Source organism: Echinops telfairi, unplaced genomic scaffold, assembly GCF_000313985.2.
Source record: "Echinops telfairi isolate 266 unplaced genomic scaffold, ASM31398v2 ScPeMD7_6080;HRSCAF=6971, whole genome shotgun sequence".
NCBI lineage: Eukaryota > Metazoa > Chordata > Mammalia > Afrosoricida > Tenrecidae > Echinops > Echinops telfairi.
In genome coordinates this window covers 4,843,659-4,862,127 of record NW_022109980.1, presented here as the reverse complement: position 1 = coordinate 4,862,127, position 18,469 = coordinate 4,843,659, and the positions used below count along the sequence as shown (strand labels likewise).

At 39.9% G+C, this 18,469-nt stretch overlaps 1 pseudogene; it reads right to left on the bottom strand.

Annotated features, from left to right (window-relative positions):
• Window positions 1-14,552, bottom strand: part of LOC105979551 — a 117,043-nt pseudogene extending 102,491 nt beyond the window's left edge.
• Window positions 14,553-18,469: the final 3,917 nt, after the last annotated feature.

The window sequence follows — 18,469 nt, the reverse complement described above, 5'->3', positions numbered from 1 at the left end:
ATGTCCCCCAGAACTGGTGACAATATTGGCTAGACATTGGGTTGTTTAACTGCCAAGTTGGAGGTTTAAACCCACCAACAACTCCTTGGGAGAAAGATGAGGCTGTGTGCTCTTAGAAACCCTATGGGAAAGTTCTACTCGGACAGGAGTTGGAATCAAATCAATGGCAGTGGATTTGTTTTTGTTGGTTTTTGTTTGTTTGTTTGTTTTCTTAAACCATTTTGAGAACTGATACAAATATCATGTCATTCCATAGTTTAATCACATAGAACAGTGTTGTACAATTGCTACCACAGTCAATTTCAAAACATCCTCTTCCTTCTTGAACTCCTTGACATCAGTTCCCATTTACCCACCTCCTCACTGTAACCCCCAGAAACCCTTATTCTATTTGCTGTTCATGTAGATTCAGCAATCCTGGGTTTTATATACTGAAAAACAGGAAAACATGTAACAAAGATTCAAGAGGTTGACCCCCCCGCCCCCCATGACAAAATACATCTGACATAAACGCCAATTGTGGGTAGGGAACGGAGGAGATGAGGGCAAAGTTGAAAGTGAAACTTCTCTCTGTATTCCTCAGCAAGCAGTTTTGTTTCTCCATTTTAAACATGGTAATTTAATTAAACGGAGAGCCAAAAGAATGTACCAGCATGTCAAAATCTTTTTCCACTGTGAATTCTTTTTTCTAGAAGTGAGTAAAATGTACATATTGGATCAGAATTTTTGTTTTGACTTTGTCACTCATTAGTTATATAACCTTATGCAAGTCACTTAACCCATCTGGACTTCCCTGTCACTCTGTAAAACAGTGAATTCAAATGTACAAGTGCAAAGGTGCTCTCATTCGTTGGCATTTACCATTTTGTAACTTGCTCCTCGGTATATCTTCTTAAGATTTGAAATTGTGACTGATTGATAAGAATATTGATTGCTACCATAAGGTTTTCTGTTTGGGTTAATTTATTTCTCTAAAGAAAGTAATAGTTAAAATTGGTTTTCTCATTTAGGAATATAGGTGTACGTTGGAAATAAATTACCTCTTGAAAATCTAAAATTACTGTTAAGCTAGAGATAACTTTTTTAACTTCTGAGCAAAAACTTTATGCAAACATTTGCTAAGATATCATAAATGTACTAACACCAGATGAACTCAAAACATTGACTTTTAATTGCTAATCAGTATTTTGATAAGCTTCTGAGTCTTTATTAAATATGTGTTCGTGTTTGATAACCATTCTGTTTAGGCTTCAATTATTTAATTACAAGTCTTGATATGAAACTAATCATGCATATATCCATACGAAGCTTGCATACTGACAGGATAAAATCATTAAACAGTCATTACTGTAAACTGACGTTGGCCTGAAATTTTTGCAGTTAACGGGGGAGTTGATGCTTGATGAACAATCCAATTAAAACTGGCAACAAAAGACCTAAAATGTCAGCCAAATTGCTTTTTAATAGTCAATGCAGCCGCCACAAAACATAAACATTAAAGTCCCCATAGAAGCATAAAGCTTCCTGGTGAAACAATTCGAGAAAATGAATAATAATTACAGCAACTTGAGGATTCTTTTAATAGATGTGCACTCATTAAAAATATTTTGTTGGTTAGATTCAGATGACAAAGTAGGTTTCCCTGAATATTTCCTTGTATCTGCTATAATATTGATTGTATTTAATCATGGATGGGAATCATTTCTATTATTATCAGGAAAAAAGGGTATTTTAAATTCTTTCATTCATCTAGATTGTCAAAAAGATTTTGACATTTCTTTTTAAAAAGCAACAAGAAGGATGTTAAATATGACCTTCTCACATCTCAAAAACATCTTCCACTACAACAGTGAATCATCAGTAATCCGGAAGTCTAAATGAAAGGCAAGCAGGCCCTCCAAGATTCCTCTAAGTCACCTCGACGCAGTAGTCACCATTCAGACCCCTCTGAGTGTGCACCTCTGACGAGGGGACTGGATGAATTGCTGAGAGTGGGCCTCTGATACAACAGTTTGGTTTTTGTTGCAGATACAAATTCAAATATTTTATTGAGCTTTTCACCTTGGGCTCATGTATTTAGTATCCTGGAGGCCAAGGTATTTGATTGTTAGGAAGATGGTTTTGTGTAAGATTAATGATCCCGCTTCTCCCTCTGTCACTACTGCCGTGTTGTTACTAGACAAGGAGTGAAATTGTGGAGTTAAACAAACAAACAAACAGAACACCTTGTAGCAGCATAAAATCAGAGAAAGCATCAACTGAACCCCTAGGGAACTGGTATAAAATACCAGCGTTTTAGAATATATCCATTACCTTTCTTTATGAACATGCATTGAACACTCATGCCAACATGGAGTTGCTCATCATGGGAATCTGGAGCAGTGTAAGATTTGGACAACATCCTTTGCATGCTATCTAGTTGAAGGTTATATAGGTAAATAACCCATTGTAACACACGTGCGAAATGTGTTGATGATTTAAACCAGGACAAAAAAAACGTGCATCCCAAATTTACAGTTGAATTAGAATTCTCCTTAGCCTATTATATAATTTTGAAACTATTTGTAGCACAGATATACAGTAGAGCCCTCAAACAGATGGTGTCCTAATACATAAATGTATTAAGATATCCGTCAATTAAATATTGCCTTCCTCTACAATCAGTATGTAATTTTCTGTGCTATGAAGGGTAAATTGACATTCACACTTCTCCAGCTGTGGATTCATTCTTGTATCTGTTGAAGAAGATAGTGCTGTGTTTTCAGAACAACAATCATAAAAAAGAAGAAAACAATCCCTCAAAGGAGTGAGAGACACATTGGGATTTCAAACTCTATTAGTTGAAACAGTGAGGAGAAAACTATCACAATATAAATGAAACTTTAATGGCACCCATATCAGAAAATATTAAATGACCCAACTATCCATAAAAATTTTTCTCGTCTTTTAATTTTCCTTTTGTCTCATAATATATTGATGACTAAAAATATGGAGGGAAAGATTCTAACATTTAAGCTACACCATCTCAGCCTGTGGGAAAATAAAAATGTCTCAGTCCATCTCATGAGAATCTGATACAAATATACCAGCAATTTGATATTGTTGGTTCAAATAAATCCAATCAATTAGCTCTTTTGTTACTGTAAATAAGAATAGGTAAGAATAATAGGTATGAATGTAATTTTCCACCCATTCCAAGATTTAGGAAATAACAGTCAGCACTATGCTTTGAAAACATTTATATGTACTATAAATATGAATGTGAGAATTTTTTATAACTTCATGTAAATTTAATTAAGATTTCATTTTTTCTTTTTCCAGCGTAAATTCAAACTAAGTAACACCCATTTATTTAACAAAGCATTGGGTGCATGTTGTTTGCTAGGCATTGAAAAGCACATAGAGTAACAAGAATGATAATGTTGAATGATATCTGACAGATAACTGAAAGTATGTGAGAACAGGAAACTGAAGAAAGACATCAGAGGAAGTTCCATTACCTAGAAGACTATTAGTCATCTGTTAAGATCTAACTCTATTGAGTGGCAGTGCCATTCAAGCAAAGAAGGCATGTCTAATACTGTAGAGACATAGCAGTATATGGCCTGACTGGGGTGGTGGGGTAGGAAATAAAGCTATTGGGTTTCAATGCCTAAACAACCTTTTTGGGTTTGTTTGTTTTACTATATCCTATAGACAAAGAAAGGAGCCCTGGTGGCATAGTGGGCTACATGCTGCGTTGCTAACCACAAGGTCCACCACCAGGGAGACAGATGAGGCTTTCTGCTGCTGTAAAGATGCACAGCCTCAGAAATACCCAGGCGCGGCTCTGCTCTATTCTAAAGGATCACTCTTGAGTTTGGTTTTGAGTTTATGAACAAAGAGTTGATTCAGCTGCTCATTGGAAGTTTGGCCCTTGGAATCTACCAGCCACTCTGTGGGCAAAAGCTATTTCTGCCTGCTTCCTTAGCAAAGACTTCCAGCCTTGGGAATCCTCTGGCTCACTTTTAGCCTGTCTTGCAGTGTTCCTGTGAGTTAAAATCCACTTGGTGGCAATGGATTTATGTATTTATTGGCTGGATAGGCAAGGAAAAGTCATGGTGGTTATTAAGAAAACACTTGTGGATTCATATATATTTGAATTATCCATTGATAATACCTAGGATTATTTATAATTAAGTAGTTTTTCAGAAGTAACTATAATTGAGAAAGAGTGACTTAAGGAAGGCATTTAAAGAAGGCAAAGTACAGGATTAGAATGAAATACGCAAAGACCTGGAGTTAGAAAACCCAAAGAGAAGAACTCGTTCAATATTTCTCGAGCTGAAAGAGCTGGGAGGGGCGGGGTGCCACATCTTGATTTTCGATATTGAAGGATTTTATGGACAAAATTCCTTTGTCACTGTATCATAGTATGGCGTCTTTCCTGTTGCTGTGCTGCTGGATGCTGTTTCACCAGTATTTCACATAGCAACGGGGTCACCATGAAGAATAGTCTGTGAACCCCTGGGGGATTAGCCATGGCACGTCTTATGAAGAGCGGTCCAGCATTGTCAGATGCTGAGAACGGCAGTGGAACAGTGTCAGATACAGTGCTGGAAAATGAGCCCCTCAGGTTGGAAGCCACTCCAAACGTGACTGAGGAAGAGCTCCCCTCTTAGAGTCGAGTCAACCATAATGACTTGGGTGGAGTTAAGCTTTCTGGACCTTCATTTGCTGGTGGGGCACAGCTCAACATGAACAGTAAAAGCTTTATACAGCTAATAAAATGGGAACTTGAAGTGGATGAAGCATAAATCTAGGAAAATTGGAAGTCATCAAAAATGAAATGGAGCCAAGTAAAGATCGATATCCTATGTATTAAAAAAAAAAAGCAAACCTCACTGCCACTGAATTGATTCCACTCATGGGGGCCATACAGGACAGGGTAGAATCAACTCTGTGGGTTTCCCAGACTGTAACTTTTCGATGGAGTAGAAAGCCTCATCTTTATCCCATATTTGTGAGCTGAAATGGACTGGCACTAGCCATTTTGAATTAAATAATCATATGGCTTGCTATGTTGTAAATGACAAATTCAAGTGGAATGGTGTTGAATTCAGTGTTAAAAAGAACAAGGGAATATTGCGTGGTTTAAAACCAGAAAAGGTCTGTGTGTCAGAGTTGTATCCTTTCACCATTCATATCCAATCTCTACACTGAGCAAATATTTCAAGAATCTGGACTGTATGAAGAATGTTACATCAGGATTGGTCAAAGATGCATTAAAACTACACAATATGCAGATGACACAAACTTTTACTTGCAAGGAGAACATGAAGCACTTATTGATGGAGATCAAATACCAAGCCCCCATTGTGTATTTATTACGAAGAAAATAAAAATCCTCCCGACTGGTGCAATAAGCCACATCAAGGTAAACGGTGACGTTGCCAAGGGTTTAATATTAATGGATCCACAGTCAATGCCCATAGGAGCAGAAGTGAGGCCACACAATTCCAGTTGCAGTAGGCAAATTGGCAGCAAAATATTTCTTTAAAAATCTGAAAAAGTGAAGATGTCACTTAAAAGATTAAGATGGGCCTGGCTCAGGCCCGTGGTGCTTTTCATTGGCCTCATGTGCATGCAAAATCTCATCAGTGAGTAAGAAAAACTGAGGAAGCATTGATGCCTTTGCATTATGGTGTTGGTGATGAATATGGAATATAACCATGGACTGCCTGAAAAATGAACCCATCTATGTTGGAGGAAGTATAGCCCGATTGCCCTTTAGAGCAAGGAGAAGGTCATCTGATGGATTTGGGACATGTTATCAAGGGAGACCATTCCCCGGAGAAGGACCTCATGGATTGGCACTGTGTCTGCAACAGTGGGCTCAAACATTGGAATGATTGTCAGGTTGGCACAGGACAGGGCAATGTGTCATTCTGATGTCCATCAGGTCACTGTGATTCATAGCCGACTCAATGACAACGAATAACAATAACATAAATAAATAACTTTTCAATAAAGATCAGCGATGAAGTGTCTTGATGTTGATAAGAAATCCCCTAATGAATTCCAGAGTGTTACCTAAACTCAGTGTTCGATACATTTTCTTCAATAGACTTAAGAGAGATACATTTTTTCTAAGATTATTTCTTTATAAATTACAAACAGAATGTTTTTCAAATGAAACTAGCATTGTGCATTTTAAAAAGGCTGACTTTTAAAATATAATATTGAGGCAGAACTCAAATAGGTCAAACAATGAAGTCATGTCCACATGAGTAATAGTTATCTCAAGGCTTGTCAGAAAATAACTTTCATTAACCATAGTGATTTAAGGTTAAAATCAATAACGCAGATTTTTTTGACATCATACATTACTTCTGAGAAAATGATCTAAAAGGTTATTAAGTGTCTTTTAATTTATTTTTCTTACCCTTTCCACCCCAAAATCCCACTGCCATGGATTTGATTCTGCATTGTAATAACCATATTACCCCAAAGATCACTGCTCTCAATTCTATTCTGCCATAGAGGGCTTCTGAGGGTGTAAGTCTTCAAAAGGGGAAATGGCCTCATATTTCTCCCATGGAGTGGCTGATGGGTTTCGACTCCTATCCTTGCAGTTAGCAGTCCACTGGTTACTCAGCAGTGCTACTCAAACTGCTATCCCAAACCACCCTCATTGCTATCGAGTTGATGCTGACTCCTTGTGACCCTATAGGACATGGTACAATTCCTCCCATGAGTTTCTGAGACTCACTGTTTACAGGAGTAGAAAGCCCCGTCTTTCTCCTGCAGAGTGGCAGTTGGTTTTGAACTGCCACCTTGGCCAATCGCAGCCCAATGCATAATTCCTAAGCCAACAGGGCTCCTCCAGGTTCCTATAGGACAAAGTCAAAGCTCTCCTTTGGAAGCAGAGTGCCACATATCTCTCCCAAGGAATGGCGGCTGTGTTTGACCAGCATACCTTTCAGTTAGCAGACCAGAGCTTGGCCCACGGTGACGATATCTGATATAATGCATTACCAGACGTACACACACGAAACAGAAACAAAATATATGACATATTTCTTAATTTTATTGGCTATGATAATCTATGGTATGTTCTATTCTATTTCATTCGAAATGGACTTGATAGCTTATCAATTGGTCACAGCCAGAAATTTGACCAACACTGGTATCAATGGAATTGTTGAAAGAAAACTGGCTTTTCCAGCAATCCCTCTGCTGGGAATTAAGAACGTATGAGTACTAACAGAAACAGACAAAAGCATACCCTTGTTCAGTGCAGCCCTGCTCACGATAGTCCCAACATAGAAAGAGACTAAATGCTCATCAGTAGGAGAAGGGATAACGCAACTCTGGTCCATGCACATAATGGAACCTAATACATCAATAAAAAGCAGAGATGAAACCAGGAAGCACTTCATAACATGCATAGATCTGGAGAACATCACACTCAAGGAAAGTAATCATTGAAGGACAAATATTATAAGGGAAACTATAGTAAAAACAAGATAAAGAACTGTAGAACAAAGGGAACCGACTTTGGAGACTGCCAAGGCTGGGGGTCAAGGGAGAAAGCAATGGACTAGACCAGTGGTCAGCAAACTGCAGCTAGCAAGCCTATGTGACTCTTTCGGTACGTACATGTGGCTCTGAAGTAAAATTGAAAATGAAACTAAGACTATGCTGGTTTCATTTAAATGATATTCTCCAGATAATGGCTATTTCGAATATATTGATGGCTCTCGAATCACTTTTAAATTGTTGTGAGGGACAGGAAACGTTTGGTGACCCCTGGGCTAGCCTGTCTGCAGGTATTAAGAGAAAGAGAAAGTAAGAAGTGCGAGAAGGGTAAACAATTGGGTTTTGATTCATAGTTTACACTGTTATATGCACAGTTGGTGATCGGAACTGTAACCCCCGCCCTCTGCTTAGTATACATTAAAACAACCGAGAAAAAAAAAAAACTATTTAAAAGAAGAAGAAAGCTGGGTGTGTTGCTGTTTTCCTGGTTTCTTTTCGCACTTACTGTCTCTCTCTGCATCACCTTGCTAATGTCAGCGAGCATCTCCATTTCTTTGGTGCTGAAAACTGAGATGGTATCTTCCACATCCATCTCATAGAACCCTGTTGTCAGGAACAAATGTGAGAAAACATTGCAAAGTGCTTCACAAACCAGGAAGCGCTGTGGAAGTGTAATCAGATGATATCCATAAAATGAGACTGGTTAGTTATTTCATGTGCCTTTGATGAACGCTTTAATCCTGCAAGTTCATTCTCAGAACCATTTCCTTGAGGGGCTCAAGTCACACACACACACACACACACACACACACACACACCAGATACATATGAAAATAAGGTTCACCAAGCATTTCTCCTTCTGAATCAAAGACAGCGGTACCATCAGTTCAAGTACAGCTTACATTTCAGGCCTCTCAGAAGGGAATCTGATACAGATCAGCATCCTTTCAACCCAGACGATGCTGGTTATAACAATGGGAGGAAGGCATGGCTTCATGTTATATAATCTGCTTATATGACACATCTTCCCAGAGACATGGTAGGGTTGCTGAAGTTAGCCTTGGGCAAAGATATGTCATGAGCAGTTTTCAGCCCTCTAATAGGAAGAAATCTATAACAGCGAAGAGAAAGGCAAGCAAGCCATTCCTTTGAAAAACATTTTTTAAAGTCGTGTTTAGTATAATATGATTATGAACTGCTTCTGTTCATTTCCTGACAGGTAAAAGCCACCTGAACCTCAATGCAACTTGTTGAATGCAACTTGTCCATGTATTCTTGCAGCAAGCTTCAGCCCTGACCATGGACCTACAGGTGTTCCTGTAGGTTATAGCACCCCATAGGGAGAGGCGTGTTTGAACCTTGGATCTCCCAGTTAGTAGCCCAATGCCTGGAAAGTAAACCCAGTATTCATATGCGATGCACTATGTGGGTTCTTTTGGTTGCAGAAAACAGAAACTTCCTAGACTAAATTTAAGTAATCAGGATTTATTGTAAGAATGAATAATGGTTCATTCTATGAGTCAAAAACCTGAAAATGAACCTGACTGCGGAAACCTCAGCAACAGGAGTTGCTGAATTAAACCTTCATCCTCGGGTCCTGCTAGTTCATAGGGCAGGGTGCCTGGCCTTGCATCTGATGTTTGTGGTGTGTGTGTTTCCACTTGTTTTGTTTTCCTTCTAAAAGCTGGCTTTCTGTGTCTTAAGATGTGTTGAGAACATACGAATATCATGGTGTAGGGATCAGGAACCCTGGAAACTTAATGGGTTACAGGAGCCCTGAGGTAATAGTGAATTGTGACTTGGGCTGTTAACCTCAAGTCAGCAATTTGAGACTTGCAGGCACTCCGTGAGTGAAATATGAGGCTTTCAACTCCTATAAAAAGTTACCAGCGCCAAAACTCTCAGGGGCAGTTTTACTCTGTCCTATAGGGTCTCTATGAATTGGCATCAACTGGATGATCATGGTTTGTGGGAGCTGAGGTCCAAAAATGCTACTTTACTTTTAGGGTTCAAGGCATGCTTAATGAAAGGAATAGCGTTATTCAAGGTGGAAATGTAGTGGGAGCATTAAGATCCCGAGGGCGAAAGACCTAAATGTGTTCATGTTGAATGGCTAATGTTGGGGTTTGGCTCTATAATAGGGAATATGGAAAGGTCCTCACTTCCATCGAGTTGATTCAGAATCACAGTGACTAGCCTGTAGGAGAGGGGCAGAACTGCACTTGGAGGTGATGAAGTGGTTACACGTTGAACTGCTAACCACAAGGTCAGCAGTTCAAAACCTCCAGTTACTATGCCAGAGAAAGGGTCCATTTCTACTCCTGTAAAGAGTTTTGGTCTTGGAAACCCACAGGGGCAGTTCCACCCGGTCCTATATGATCAATGACTCACCATGGACTCGATGGCAGTGAATTCGGAAATGTATACATTTGTTTCATTTTGAATTGAAGTGTAATATAATCGATCTGTATGTACATATATATTTTTTTATTCCGGTAGTTTTCCAATTTAAGAAACAGCTCGAGGTAAAATGTCTTCCGCTGTCCTTTGCTCCAGTTTATTTTGCAGAAACTGGAACACATTTGTCACACCTTTGACAAGCCTGCCTAGTGAGGTGTGGCCCAAGGAAGTGTGTGGATAGAGAAAATCAGAGCTCTCTTGTCCTTAGAATTTCACATTTTGTTTAGGGACAAGGCAGACAAGCAAAAATATAAACATAAAAGCACCAGATATATGTACTTGTGTACACCTGTCACCAGATGCTTGCAGAATCTCTAACCAGTGTACATAGTTACAACAATCCGACCTCCTTGTTTAGCTTTCTTGGTCCCTTAGCTTAATAACGATCCCTGACTTCTCGGTTTGCCTTACATATCACAGAAGCACAGCGAGGCACTTTATTGCTGCCTAAACTGTAATACCTAGCTCTAGGTTAAAGGAGCGATGGTGACTAGTGGGTTTCCCATTGGGTTGCAAATTGCAAGGTCAGCAGTTCAAACCCATCAGCCACTTCTTGGGAGCAAATGAGCCTGTCTGCTCCCATAACAATTTAGAAAACCCACAGGGACAGTTCTACTCTGTCCTGTAGGGTCACTGTGAGTCAGGATCAACTTCGTGGAAGTGAGGCATTTTTTGTTTTGGGTTTTTTTTTTTGAGGAGGTGGAGACCTGGTTGAAAGGTCACCTCCCAATTGCTGTCACCACCGCAGTCTTCCTTTGCAGGAAGACGACATTATTTTTCATTAGGAAATATTGCCTTTGAGGCTGTCAGCAGCTGAAGAAAAGGCTGAGAGCAAACAACAAATACCTGATAAAATGTGATTGTCCACAATAACGGAACCCGAATAAGAGCTCTCAAAATCCACCACCATTGATTCCATTCGGACTCCTGTAGACCCTATAAGGGCATAAAACACATTCCTGAACCAACCAGACAAATAAGGATAATAATGATAAATATAGCCACCACCACATCCCATACCCCACAACGTTTCTACTCTACCACCACTTAACTACTCTCCCAGGACCTCTAGTGGCATATTGGGTCAACGGGTCAAACCCACCAGCCATTCCACCCAAGAAAGATGACACTGTCCATTCCTGGAAAGATTTCAAGGGTCCAGACCGCAGGGCACAACTCTACTCTCCACTATCGAGTCATTGTAAGTTGGAACCCAATTGATGGCAGTGAGTTTGGTTGGTTTGTTTGTTCGTTAGTTTGTTTGGTCTTTTTTATTTTAAAGAAAGGAGATGATAGTGCGGGTTCCTTGTTTGACAGCTAACCGCAAGATCGGCTGTTCAATGCCACCAGCAGAGCTGTGGAAGCCAGATGAGGTTGTCTTTGTTCCTGTAAGAATTTTCCATCTCAGAAACCTATGGAGCAGTTCTCCACTCTCCTCTCAGGTTGCTATGAGTTGAAACTGACTAGTCGGGCGTGGGTTTGCAGGTAAATGGATTCGTGATATGACTGGAGAGTTGGGATCACTTTCCTGACAATAGAATTGCCTGCCCCTGAAGAGGCAGAATCTGATGTCTCAACCTTTTCTCGATCAATTCTGAACTTTGCAAAGTGGGTGATGCATGATAATAGCCCTCAGCTTTTCTTTGTAATCTGCAGATTCAAAATGTCCATTTTTTTTTCCATTGAACTTCTTTATAGACATTTGAATTAAGCCTGTATACAAGCTAGAGTAACAAGATCCGGCTAGTTCAGTATAATACCCATATGCTATATATATTCAGATGTGATTGCAAAACATTTGCAGCCACAAGACAATATTTCAAAAATGAATGGCCTTGATGCCTAAAGGAGACGAGCCAATCAGGGTGCAGGGTAGCAACGATGAAACGTGTACCTTTCCTCTAGTTCTTTAATGCTTCCTCCCCCCACTATCATGATCCCAATTCTACCTTAGAAATCTGGCTGGACCGGAGGAGGTACATGGGTACAGATAGGAAATGGAAACACAGGGAATCCAGTATAGATGACTCCTTCAGGATCAGTGGTGAGAGGGGAGATGCCTGGAGGGTGAAAGGAATGAGGGATAGAAACAGGGAACCAATTACAAGAATCTAAGTATTGCCTCCTCCCTGGGGGATGGGCAGCAGAGAAGAGGGCAGAGGGAAACATCGGACAGGGTAACTTATGAAAAAACTATAATAATTTATGAACTATGAAGGGTTCATGAGGGACAGGGGAGTGGGGAGGGAGGGGGAAAATGAGCAACTGATATTAGGGGCTAGAGTGGGAGGCAAATGTTTTGAGAATGATGAGGGCAACAAATGTGCATATGTGCTTGACACAATGGATGTATGTATGGAGTGTGATGAGAATTGTACGAGCCCCCAATAGAATAATTTTTTTAAAAAATGACGATGAAAACATGGGTTCTATAATGGGGCCTTCCCTGTCTGCATGTCTGTGCCCTGGTCCCCCTGCTCCCCAACTCTGAGCCACATAGCGCTTTTGAGAGTCGTCAGTGACCTTCCTTGTCACCAGGTCCTCATTCATACTGCAAAGCCCGACCCCTAATGAGCGGTTGATAAATGCTTATTCGGAGAATTAAATAATCAGTTTGGAGTAGTGGAGGTATTAAATCAGCATAAGGTGACTATCTTTTGTTCTTTTTATCATCCCTTCTCTTATTCACTTAATTGCTTCTTCCATATCACACACATCATTTCCTAAATCAAAAACATCCTCCACTCCCTTTCAATCCACTCTTTCCAGTCTCTGTGTATCATCATTCAAATTTTCTGTAAAACCTTAGCCAGCTCTGTTTTCAACCCTGCCCATGTTGATCATGCTCTCTGCTCATTCAATCAATTGTGTCCATTCAACGACCTCCTTCATCTCTTCCCTCCCTGCCTGGCATCCCTTGCTTGACCTTCAATGTTAAGGGCCACTGCTGTTGCCTATGGTGACTTTGCATGCAGGTACATCTTCTAGGAGGTGAGGGAATGAGGTTACAATGACAGATCCTTTTCAAGAATGTTTGGAGTGAGATTAGCCATTAAAGAGTACACAGGTATATATTTTGCTCCTCGTGGTCCAACCTATAGTCTGCTTTCTGTAAGACACATGATCCTGAATGTTTGATACAATGGTGGAAAGGGACTGTTGGTAGGAAAAAGGCATACCCTGCTGAAGAGCCTCCAGTGGTTTCCCATGCAAACTTGAGCAAATAACAAATTCACCACGCCTCATTTCCTTTACCTTATATTTAATTCTATTTATTTATTGCACATGCCACTTTAAAATTACCAGCGATTTACCATATCTTAAAATGGGGCTGATGATGGGAATGATATCTAAGTAGCATGGTATTTGCACCTTTCCCTGTGTCAGAGAACTGGGAGCAGTTAAATACAGTGGAAACCCATTTACTCATACTGTCTGGGGCCTGATCGGTTCTAGATGAATTACAATAGAGTTTAGACATCCTAATTCTGAATGAGCATAACAATGGTAAAAGGCATGGTAGCTCAAAATTATGATACATAGGGGGAAATGTAAAATATGTTTAAGAAATAAGCTTTAAACCACCTGTGTCTTAGAAATTATGGTACATTAAGGTGTGGTAAAAAATAAACAAGCCCTTTTTTAGCATGAATTTTAGAAAGTGTATATTAAGGATTAATATATCATCTTAATTGTTTGAAGATTGTTGGCTATTTATAATTTTATTTATGTAAATGTATACTTCTTGCTTTTAATGAGTAGTAAGCACATGGGTTTTTCTTTAATTATCACTTGACACAGCCAATCCCTTTGAAACAGTCAGTTGTTTTCCCTTTCCATTTTAAGAATTAAGGAATCAGCTGTATAATATGTTTCCATAATTGCAATTGAGTGCATTGAAACTATTCTTATTCAGTAAAGCACAGATGACCAGAAATGTCCTCAACTGGGTTACCAGCAAGACTCATTATGGTAACTATGTAATCAGCTATCAAATGTGTCCACTCTAACCAGAGAAGGACATACTGCTTGATCATGTAGATGATCAGCAAAAGAGAGGAAGACACTAGACCAAATGGATTTACACAGTGGCTGGAACTAGGGGCTCAGGCATAAAAACCTCTGTGAGAACTGGACAGAACTACCCACTGTTTTGTTTGTTGGTCGTACCTCCTAGAGGGCACCTAACCACACCCATCATGCTCTGATTGGGCCAGTGTGAGATAACTGAGTCATAGTATCACATCATCATCGTGGGACTGAACGACACGACTGATTCAAATGATAGAGGACTGTGTTTGCTGGTTTTAGGTACTATTGTATTGGTTCTGACTCCTAGCGACCCTATGTACAACAGAACAAAGCCCTTCCACATCCTGCCCCATCCTCAAGTGGGTGTTATGCTTCAGTCCATAGTTGTCGTCACTGTGTCAGCCCATCTCATTTGTGGGTCTTCTACCTTTTTGCTTACCTTCTACTTTACTGAGCAACACTTTAAAGAGGTCTCCTGCAGTGGATGTTCCCAATGCAACAAACCCATCCATATTTTTGTCTGCTGTTTCTATGAGCATTGCTTGTGGATCCACAAAAAAATGAAATCCTTGACAACTTGAACCTTTTTATCATGATGTTATCCATGATTTGTGTGAAGGAATACTCATTTAAAAAAACAATTTTTAAAGGTTCTGTTGTTCTGATGCTTCTACATTTTAGACTCCTACGTTGAGATATTCAGGGTATTAGGTTTTTTGTGGTTTTGCTTGGTTGTTTGTACATTTTCTCCACATATTTTGTGGCCTTTCAAATGGAGGTCCTACACAAAATTCTTGCATTGGCATGGTTGTACTGTAAAGAATATAGTTAGTGGTGCATGACAAGCTACCAAAACCCATAGAATATGAATAACATTTCATTTAAATCTCATTTAAAACATAGATCTACATGCATATAGTTATAGATTTAGTATTAAGGTAGCAGATGGACATTGGGCCTCCACTCAAGTACTTTCTCAATGCAAGAACACTTTGTTCTATTAAATTGGCATTCCATGGTGCACACCTTCCTGAAACAATCGCTGAAGACAAATGTGTGCATGAGTAAATGTGGTGAAGAAACCTGATGGTGCCTGGCTATCAAAAGATACAGCTTCTGGGGTCTTACAGGCTTGAAGGTAAACAAGCGGCCACATAGGAGAAGCACACCAGCCTGTGTGACCACGAGGTGTTGAAGGGATCAGGTATCAGGCATCAAAGAACAAAAAGAAATCATATCATTGTGAATGAGGGGGAGTGCGGAGTGGGGACCCAAAACCCATCTGTAGGCAACTGAACATCCCCTTACATAAGGGTCGTGGGGAGGAGATGAGCCAGTAGCAACAATGAAACATACAACTTTCCTCTAGTTCTTAAGTGCTTCCTGCCCGCCCCACCACCACCACACACACACTACAAAGGATGTATACTGGTAAAGATAAGAACCGGAAACACAGGGAATCCAGGACAGATGATCCCATCAGGACCAGTGGTGAGAGTGACGATACCGGGAGGGTTGGAGGGAGGGCAAAGTAGAAAGGGGAAACCTATTGTAAGGATCTACATATAGCCTCCTCCCTGCTGGTCAGACAACAGAAAAGTGGGTGAAAGGAGACATCGGACAGTGTAAGATATGACAAAATAATATTAATTTATAAATTATCAAGGGTTCATGAGGGAGGGGGAACCTGGGAGGGAGGGGAAAAATGAGCTAGTACCAAGGGCTTAAGTAGAAAGCAAACGTTTTGAGAATGATGAAGGCCACAAATGCACAAAAGTGCTTGACATACAATGGATGGATGTATAGATTGTGATGAGTTGTACGTGCCCCCAATAAAATTATTTTTTTTAAAAAGAACATCAAATCCAATACCTCTAAAAATTTTTTGACTTAAGACTTTTACGTATCCAGGAAGCATCACAGTGTGGATTTGTATAATATTGCCAGCCTTTAGAGCTATTTTACTGACAGATATATGGTAACATTCTGTCTAGAGTTTCTGTTTGAATTTCCATAACCTGAGCTATCCTCATAATTATGCAAACTCTAGCATGTATTTAGAGAAGGAAACTCCCTACTCATAATTCATAGTCTAAGGAAATCCATTTTATTTTAATGGCATTTATGTGAAACCAATCTGGTACTCTCCGTCAGTAGAAAGATGGTCATCATGGATGCCAGTTGTTCTATAAAGTAAGGATTTATTTTATAGCCATAATATTTCATTAGTAAATATGGTTAGCCTCAAATGTACAGAAAAAAGTAGCACAAATAAATCACTCAGTTGTCTTTTTAAAATATCCCCATTAAGCTATCTGTTCAGATATTTTCAGGATCACATTGTGATAAACTCACATACCAACTACATTAAATACTGTTAATATGGATCGCATAATTTATATAGGTACAACTGAGATGAGAATATTTGCTATAGAGAACTAAAAGGAATCATTTAATGATGTGTGCATGAGCACACTGACTGGGGTTTACAAAGGAACTAACTTATTACGTAGATTTCATTATAAGTTATTACATAGGTAGTTCAGACACAGCCTTTTATCTTCATTGGTTGCAATAAAGACAAATGGCATGAGTGGATTAAGCACTGTTGTTGCGGTTTGTTTGAAAGCCCAGCAGAGAGGATCGAGCAGCAGCCAACTGTGTCAGCTCAAATCAATAACATCCAAGGCCTTGCATGTTGCTTCTGAGCCTCGTCTTCTCCATCTCTAAAACGGGCACAGTACATGAAATGGAAATTTTTCATTCCTTCAAAATTGCCACAATTTCTAACAACAATTTTTTTTCTTCAAATAGTGCCATTTCACAGCACAGTATGCGAGCAAGAAAGTTCAATAAGAGATAATAGAGTGTCAAATAAAACTAAGAAATAGCCATAAGTGAAGCTGCTGGCATCTCCCCTAGTGGATGTGTGCAGAAAAATGTATTTTCATATGGCAAGTTGTTACTTAGCCTTCCTCCGACCCTGATGCCTCATAGCTCCTTTGACTATTTGCTCAACATTCAGATTGAATACGTATGATGAGAGAATACAACCCTGACACACCTCTTGTCAGTTTTGAAACCATGTAACATTTCTTTGTTCTGTTCAAACAACTGGTCTTGATCCATGTACCAATTTCCCATTCTTCTGAAGGCTGTTAGGGTTCACACAGTCAAATGCCTTGGCATGGTCACTAAAACACTAGTAATCTTCTTTCTGGTATTCTCTGCTTTCAGCCAAGATCCATCTGATATCAGCAATAATATCCTTTGTTCCACATCCTCGATGACACCTAACAACAATGTTTTCACGGTACCAGTAGAATTGATGACAACTTTTTAATGTCTTCAAATTCACTTAAGTCATGGGTAGTGCCAACGGCTCATGCTCAGCTACTAACCTAAAGCCTGGTGGGTCAAATCCACCCAGTAGAGCCATTGAAGTAAGGTCTGGCATTTTGCTCCAAAAAAAGGTTGCAGTCATGAAAACATTATGGAGCTTGCTTATGCATGAAGTTACTAGGAGTCCGAATTGACTCATCAGCAGTGGGTCTATAAAAAGTTTCTAAGTTGATTCAGTCAATGAGAAGAAAAATTCACCATCAGTTTTAACGCCATATCCACAGCCATATAGTCTTTCTTACTACAAGACGTTGTTGTTAGGTACCATCGAGTCACTTCTGGATCACAGTGACCCTAACTAAGTACAACAGAATGAAACAATGCCTGGTCCTTCCCCATCCTCACAGTCTATGGTTGAGCCCATCGGTGCAGCCACTGTGTCAATGATCTTGTCTTCCTCTTTCTCACTGCCAGCTACTTTATCAAGCACGATATCCTTCTCCAAGAACCGGTCTCTCCTGGTCTCTCTTACAAGACAGCGTGTGATCATTTCAACTGGGAGATGGGATGAGGTCTCAACCTGAGAGGACCCTAGTTTTTCTTCATCTTGAAGGTTACGTGGTTTTGTTTCCTTCTTCTTTACATCTTGCTTCACAGCTACATATTTTAATGAACAATAGAAAGAGTGGTAGCAGCAGTGGCAACAACAAATCTGCATGTGTCAAGTTTTGCTGACATCTTTAGAATAAAATGGGTTTCCTCATCTAGTGGTGACAATTACCATAAGAATTTTATTCCCAAGCTTGTAACCCGCAACCAGGCACACAGTCACTGCAACAATGGGCGCAAACATAGCCACGATTGTGAGGATGGCACAGGACTGGGCACTATTTGGTTGTGCAAAAGGTCACTATGGGCCCCTATGAACTGGTACCTACTCGAAGGAATATAGTAACAACAACAACTAGGTCTTAAGTACTTAACAAACACTCTTAGTCTGATGTCCATGTTATTCAATGCCCAGTCCATGGTCTCAGAAGCAAAGATGGAAAGACCTTGTCTCGTGTACTTTGGACAGGTTACTGGGAGAGGCTAGTCCCCAGAGGAAGACCTC